Genomic DNA, 9,097 nt, shown 5'->3' on the forward strand with positions numbered 1-9,097 from the left:
ATATTATATGAAAAGAATATGTCTTTTTATCTACTTGTAATGGGTTCAGAGTAGGTCGTATTTACGTAAGACAGGTTGTAAAAGGCCTGTAATGTGCTATAGTGTAGCAAAAACTTTTTTTTTTCATATATGACACTTAATCGATATTAAAGTATAGTATGTGCTGTTTTCAATGTGTGACGTTTAGTCAAATAATAATTTCATGTATATGAATGCCTGAAGGATAAGCTCAACGGATAAAGATTTTGTATATGACCTAGCCTCGTCCAGCTATTTTCGTATAGACATTTCACGTGATTTTATGACTGATTGTAGAGCTTACGGCGCAGAAGCACTGTAAGGAGGTTTTATTAATTTTATGAATGAGTTGTTTCTGTGAACGACTTATAAAGAGGACAATGTTTTGCTTGTTAGGAATTTAAGAAATAAACGTACAAACACGCCAGCTTTTTACCTACATAATCTTAAACGCGTTCCATTTTATAATAACTTGCTTTTATAACCAAAATCTATCCTGGAAATATTACACTGGAGTAATACAGCGTAAAGATGGGAAACTAATAAAACAATTTTCTTAATATACTCAGCCAAAGGTTTTCCTAAAATGTCTCCGTTTGTTGCAGACTGTATAAGGCAAGCTGTGTGGATCAGAGAGTATCAAATAGCAAAAGTTCAAGTAAGTTCAGTTACTAATAGTTTGCAGGATTCATGTGTACAACACATTAAATAAGTCAATGCTTGAGGACTACTTTTTGCTATTTAATTTTAGGCATCGTCTTATGTGGCACCTCCTCACTGGTTAAATAAATATATACCAGATAGTCTAAAGTGATGAGGCCTTTTAAGATTTATTCATCTTGATGGAGAGAGAGAGAGAGAGAGAGAGAGAGGGGGTGGGGTGGGTGGGGATGGGGTGGAGAAAGAACAGAAGAAAAAGAAGAAGAAGAAGAAGAAAAAGAAGAAGAACCAAATGAAATAGGCATAAATATGGAACTATAGATTTTGAAAGCATATTAAACGACAGATGTATTTGCCTTGTGAAAAGTGATAAAGCCGCTTAAATAACATGGCAGTCATGAGGAAAGTTTATTTTATATAATTTACATGCTCTTTACTCTCTCTCTCTCTTTATATATATATATATATATATATATATATATATATATATATATATATATATATATATATATATATATATATATATATATATATATATATAGAGAGAGAGAGAGAGAGAGAGAGAGAGAGAGAGAGAGAGAGAGTGAGAGAGAGAGAGAGAGAGAATTCAGATCGTAGAGTGATCAGAAGAGAAATTATTATCTGAAAACTACATATGCAATTAATAATTAACGCTCTCGAGATCGTGTTCGAACTTCGAGACTGCGCATTCATGCAGTCTAAAATAAGCGATCATGTGATTCAGATGACTTTTCCAATTTGTTCTTTCGAGATCGCGATTTCGAGCTTCGAGATCGCGAAATGATTTTATGTTCTGGCTCTATTGTCGTAGCAGGTAGTTTCATAACGCGAACAGAAAATTTCGATTTCCTGTGATGGAGAACACGATTGCCCGTAACGAGCAGCTCAGTTTCGTTTTAATGTATCATATGATTTTGTCGTCTCGGATTTGCGTAACAGATCGCTGAGTTCGCGATGCCTATCCACGTTATGTCCTTGACGGCCTGATGGCTTGCCACATACGTTGACTATAGTGGTGAAAGAAAGTTTAACGAGAAGTTGTTGTATGTAAAATAATGAGTCAAAAAAATGGAGCTCGGTTGAAAGATATATTACCTGCTAAATATTCTGTACAATGAAGAATCGAGTTCAACACATTAATCAAATAGACAATATCAGTAACTCTATAATGTATCGCACACTTTTATCAGATCACTGAAGCCGACCAACACGGTCGGGTGGAGAACGTGTGAGAGTGTATGATAAATTTTGGTCGTGTTATTAGTCGACCCCGTGGTACTTGAGGACGTTACCGGCCTACCTGTCAGTGTATTACATTGTACGTGCCCAAGAGAGTGCGAAAAAAAAAAACGTCACAAAGCTCAATAATTGTTGTAGATTAATTATATAATCCATGTGCATAACTGAAAAGTGAATCTTTTCACCAAATTTTCTGTGTAAATCTATTTTCCTAACAAATTGAACTTAAGGACGCAAACTATTTTAAATAACATACATCTTGAAATTAATTATAATTGTTTAACTAAATATCTGCTCTATTATTATGTAGTCATCTAGCTTCAAGAGTGTGTTAGTCACATGATTATCGTAATATTTCATGTCGCTACATCGAATTTGTAATTTACTCTCGGACCAAATCCATGTAGAATTGCTTCATCTCCAGTATGATGAAAGAAACTGTACAGTTCCTTCTATCTGATAACGCATGTTAACAGAAAAAAGATTAGGTTGCTTGCGGTCTTCGGAGAAAAAAAAAATGTGACAGCAAAAACAGCCTGGCTTGTAACTTCTCGCTTGAAAATAATCGTTTCTGCCAGCACGAGATAAGCAGTGCTACAACAAAACGAATCTATTGATAGCGATCGAGAGGGGGTGTATGAGTAAGTGATTATAATGCATCCATTTGATTTTAGCACAAGTTCAGTCGTTAAAGCTTACTTGGATGAAAAATGACTCAAAGATTACGAGAGTATCCAGTTAAATTCAAAAGGAAGCGTGAGATAGCTAGATGGGAAAAATTGCAAAATCGATTATAGGTCACATGGCTGGTATCTATATGACATAAAGAGGGTGTACTTACTGCATGGAGCTGATAGGTCTCTCAAGTTCTGAACGTTTCACAGTACTAACGTGTTGATAGATTTAAAACATTAAATAGGTGTACTAAATTCGACTTTTTCTATGACAAACGTGTGTGTGTGTGTGTGTGTGTGTGTGTGTGTGTGTGTGCGCGCGAGAGAGAGAGAGAGAGAGTTGGATTTTTAACGTAGCTTTAACAATGTTTCAGTCATATCGTTACGATGCCTGAAGTGTGGCAGTTTATAGTGATGTTTAGCGCTGGGGCATCATGCCGCAAACAACTGGCCTGATGTCCCACCCGGTCACATTGTCCTGACAGCAGGCCGACCAGTCCTAACACTAACCTCTTAATGCTGAGCGCCAAGCGAGACAGCTATTAGTACAATATTTATAAGTCTCTGGTATGACTCGGCTAGAGATCGAACCCACGACTTCCCGCATCCGAGGCGGACGCTCTAACCACTAGGCCACCGGCGCAGTCTAAGACAAACCGTTGTGGACACAAATTAACATGTCCTTATAATAGACCTTAAAATAGACAATCAGTTTATACCCTGCGACTTGAAAAAACTGCATTTGTCAGCTAAAATTAATTATTGTGATGGTAAAGGAAAATAAATAGTGTCTGTTAGGGCTTTACAGTACACATAGTTGAAATAGGGACAGTGTAACATCTTTTTGTAAGTAATTTTAATATCACGATAATAAATGTTTTAGCAATTAATGGAAGTGCTCCGAAGACACAATTATCGAACCAAGGTTATGTACCTGCTTCATTTTTTATAAGTTAGTTATAGACACTAAAATTCAATTTCCTGCAATCCATTTAATCCTCCTACCTCCCACCCCACCCCCATCACCGATACAGACCGACTATGATTGGTGGACATAGAACACAATTAATTGTACTATATGTTCTCTATATTTGTTTCTCAGTACTGACCTTTCCACTGTGTGACAATCAATGCAAATCATATGTTAATCTAAAATACCTTCAAAGATGACTTCACGGTGAAGTTTTTGTCAAAGGTTGACCTTTTTTTTTTAGATGCTGGACTGTCAACAGAGCAGCACGTAAACAGAACACAGATTTCATGGACAACAACACCCTGAGCTCATATTCTCAAGAATAAACAATTACCTTTAAATCCCTACCAAACATGCATAAATAAAACTCTTCTATCACCACCAAAATGAGAGAGGAAAAAATGTTCCAAACATAGACTAGAACTACATTCGTGGGTACTGAACTGGAAGTGTTAATTGTGACCCGATTCCTGAAAGGATAAAAAATTCAGTAAAAGGGTCCACAACACGACAGTGCTTAAAATGAAAATGAAACAGACCAACAACAGAAAAGAACGACAACCCGACTATAACGGAAATCACTTTAAGGCTTCCTTCCACATAAGGCTGTTACGTTGTGGAAAATAACAGAAAAGTGTCAACCCTGGGCAAGAACTATTAGCGTATAGTTTATCGATGTTGAATCATCACAATTATCTCATTTTTTCATGGTATATTCAAGATAAAGTCACAGTAACCATTTTAATGAATAAAGGTTTATGTCCTAGGTGTCAAAATATTTGCATAATTTGTTGTTTTTTTTGGGGGTGGGGGGTGGGGTGGGGGGAGCGGTTGGCTATTACTTAGTAACTGAAATGTGGTTTAGTATGACCCTAGCTAATACTTTCTATTTTGGCCACTGTCTCACTCAAGTTTCCTCCTTAATTATATACCTAAGGCACGCTTCTAAACATGCATAGATATGATTTCTTCAGATTTCTTTCCCAATATATATTGGAATACTAGATAATGTTTCTGAATGAACTTGTACTAAAATAAGTAGTTGTACTCTTAATATTTATGTTTTAAAGAGATTTGTTTCTATCAAGGACTCTTCCTATGTTAGTCACACCATCAATACATTGTTTGGGAAAGCGGTCATTTGTAAAAGAGCTGTTTCATGGTTTAGTGCCTAATGTATGACTATCTAAAAATTTCATTCTTTAAAACAAACTGAATGCAATAAACTGGAAATATTTTTGTTTAAAAAAATGCTTTATGTAACCTTAGCCTGGATAAAAATAATATTCCTTCTATTTATGTAAAGTCTATTTCTACACAGACAAGTACGTATACTTTCAAGTTTGCTAAATAAAAAATATTTAACAAATGAAAAATTATAATTACAAACCTTGACAGCAAGAGAAGTCTGTTATTCTGAGCAGAAAATTTGAAATTTTCAGTTTGCAATACGATTTGTAGCTGACGACAGCAAACGCTGAAATTCCGTTACAGATCGGTTACTTTTGCAAGTCATTGTATATAAGTGTATACAAGGCATTATAGGTAAAACTTAATGTTATACTTTCGCTAGTATGCAACTTTTTTTCACGTTGTGCAAGGGATACACTAACACCTGTCTTGCCGTTTCTATCTTGCAGAAACATTACTCCCGTTGACCCGGACAGATTGATGCTGGCATTTCTGTTTCATAGTCGCTAAAAGTAATATTTTTGAGACTGAAGTTCACATCCCCTTTCAAAATAACTAATGTACTTGCTTACACCATTTATTAGAATCTTTCGTTCTAAACATTTTCCAGCCTCCGAACGTTCACTTAAGATGTACCGCAAAGCTACCGTCCTACAATCTGGCTCATTTTATTAATATGTTTTTCTTTTACTATTTTGGTATATATCCACAAGCAAATATCACGCAGATAGGTTTGGTGTTTTCTTTTTATCATTTTACGTGGTCGTCCTATCTATCTTCGTGATCTTGGAAAATGAAGCGGAAGATTATGAAATGGATTATATTTATTCTATATTAGTTTTGCACTGTATTTTGTAAGTATTTGCCTCAAATATACAATGTTTTTAATATCAAATCTGTATAATCATAATATTTTACATGCATATTTTTAGAGGGAAAGGTCACACATTTTAAGTCAAAAGACTTTAAACACACCTAAAGGAGTACATACGGTATGTTTGTCATCGTGCGGTTATCGTGATGATGAGTGATTTATTTGCCCTTTGTGTATCTTTGATCCTTTCGAGTGAAACACTTTTCTGAGGGTCATTGTACGGTTCATTGTCAAATAGATGATATTTTACATCGTTTGACACTAGTTGTCTATCACAGGTCATATAATACCATTAAGAACTTACAAAAAGTCTTAGGTTTCTTATTTATTGCACGAGGAAAGGAGCAAATAATCCGTCGACGGCTTTTGACCTGTTGTTTTTGCTATATCACTTCTAGGCTTCATACTGTATCATAACTAAGAAAACTACGTCAACTAATGATTATTAGCTAGAAAGAGACTGGGCTTTTATTTGAATTATGATGATGATGATGACGACGACGACGACGACGACGATGCCGCTGCTGCTGCTGATAATGATGATGAATGTATAAATATCAATACTGGATCTACAACTCAGAAAGTGAGAGAACTTAAACACTAAAAGTCTAATCCTTTGACATATCTAGAAAATCCCTATATCGAAATTAAGCTAACCAAGCATTCATACCTGTACATGCATTTACATTCCATTTCTTCCCAAGCATTCATACCTGTACATGCCTTTACATTTCATTTCCTCCCAAGCATTCATACCTGTACATGCCTTTACATTCCATTTCTTCCCAAGCATTCATACCTGTACATGCCTTTACATTCCATTTCATCCCAAGCATTCATACCTGTACATGCCTTTACATTCCATTTCCTCCCAAGCATTCATACCTGTACATGCCTTTACATTCCATTTCATCCCAAGCATTCATACCTGTACATGCCTTTACATTCCATTTCCTCCCAAGCATTCATACCTGTAAATGCCTTTACATTCCATTTCTTCCCAAGCATTCATACCTGTACATACATTTACATTCCATTTCTTCCCAAGCATTCATACCTGTACATGCCTTTACATTCCATTTCATCCCAAGCATTCATACCTGTACATGCCTTTACATTCCATTTCTTCCCAAGCATTCATACCTGTACATGCCTTTACATTCCATTTCATCCCAAGCATTCATACCTGTACATGTCTTTACATTCCATTTCATCCCAAGCATTCATACCTGTACATGCCTTTACATTCCATTTCCTCCCAAGCATTCATACCTGTACATGCCTTTACATTCCATTTCATCCCAAGCATTCATACCTGTACATGCCTTTACATTCCATTTCCTCCCAAGCATTCATACCTGTAAATGCCTTTACATTCCATTTCTTCCCAAGCATTCATACCTGTACACGCCTTTACATTCCATTTCCTCCCAAGCATTCATACCTGTACATGCCTTTACATTCCATTTCATCCCAAGCATTCATACCTGTACATGCCTTTACATTCCATTTCCTCCCAAGCATTCATACCTGTAAATGCCTTTACATTCCATTTCTTCCCAAGCATTCATACCTGTACATGCATTTACATTCCATTTCTTCCCAAGCATTCATACCTGTACATGTCTTTACATTTCATTTCTTCCCAAGCATTCATACCTGTACATGCCTTTACATTTCATTTCTTCCCATAAACTACTGCTGCACAATTTTGTATACTTTACCTTGTGCAACCTTCCTTATCATCATTGATCAAAGACCAGCTATCAAATAACACTATGCAAAATCTAAACTAAACCCATCAATATTTTTTTTTAAAATGCGTATTACTTACGTTTAGCCAATCAGATCTGCATGTTGCTATATATTAATTAATTTATATTTTTCTCGGCTTTTACCCCTTCACACCATTTGAGTTTTATGATTTTTGTCAGTGCCCTATCTCCAAAAGCATGTTTACATCATTCTCAAGAGTTTCCAGAGTTGATTTTGAGAATTTCCACGATTTTAGCTTCTGAGTATTTGGGTAGAGGATGAATTGTAAAACCCGTGTATACTGAATGGTTTCAGCCACTAGAAATATAACATGGCATACATAGACAACTGTGCCATCTTCTTTCGATTCAGGTACCAACTAATTTACGGGGATTATAATAAAAGCCGATGGATTTTTTTCCGTTTACTTGTTCAAGAATTGTCGCCTAAAATCCAATTTTTTAAATTAAAAAAAGAGTTCAGTTTCATAGTTTAATAAATCGTCGCCAGATTCCACTGGAGACCGTTGACAGAATTAACGATTATCTTCTTCAGGTAGATATGAATTTGTCAAGAAGGAACTTGCTTGAACATATTTGATATTACTAGCAATACTTTTATCGGACTGAACGAAAACAATTAATGTTCAGTCTCTCTACATTCCGCTCCCAATTGTTGTTGTTGTTGTTGTTGTTGTGGGGTTTAACGCCATTTTTCAGCACACGATAGGCTATACATGGCGGCCAGTATTAATGGTGGAGGAAGAAACCGGGAAAACCCCGGAAAGAACTACTGACCCATGAGAAGCTACTGGCAAGCTTTCTCACATACCCACATTGGCTGAATCCGAGACTCGAACCGGAGCAGACAGAGGTGAGATGGCAGTGATCAGTAACGGAGAGCGCTTTAGACCACTCGGCCACTCGGGGCCACCGCTCCCAAATGATCAGTATCAAGAGTGGTAATCACCAGCAACGTGTCTGAAAAAGAAACAGACAATAAAATGGTATGCAGCAAATGGTTATACAATAACTATAAATTATGCAGTATGGAGATTGAGGTCGGGGATGCAGAATGAAACAGAGATGAAATAAGATGGACTAATGCATACGTACATGTACCATATAAGACGGCCACAGATGATCGACATGTCATAAATTTTGCTTACATACTGACCGACGAAGAACGGAAAAAGACCATGTGTGATTATTATCGAGTGTGGGTCACGGTTGGGTTTTATGGAAGATGTGGATAAAGAAAAAGAGCCTAAATTTCAGACAAGGTGACGGAAATCAGAGTCTGAGTTTTGTATTAAATACGATAACACGCACTTGTCAGTGTCACTCATACTCATTTAACGTAACCGTACTCATGTGAAATCAATAATAAATTAATTAATATTTTCCCAGAAAATTGCCACTTGCTAAAATATGCATTGTAAACAAATGTTCCATTTCTCTATAAGGGATGGATAGTTTGAAGTGAGTTCATACAGTCACACCATTTTGAACACATACACACACCATTTTACCCCCTACCAAGGGCGTTGCCTCCTGGACCTCGAGCGGGGGACAAGACCCTAGGCATCCAGCGGATAAGTTTTTAATTAGGCATGCTACTTTTCCAAATTAGCCTGCTACGTTTTTTCTTAGTGAAATACCTCGACTAATTCTCATGATTTCATCCACAGTT

Source organism: Sinohyriopsis cumingii, chromosome 18 (assembly GCF_028554795.1).
Source record: "Sinohyriopsis cumingii isolate HCF-2022 chromosome 18, ASM2855479v2, whole genome shotgun sequence".
NCBI classification, from domain to species: Eukaryota; Metazoa; Mollusca; class Bivalvia; order Unionida; family Unionidae; genus Sinohyriopsis; species Sinohyriopsis cumingii.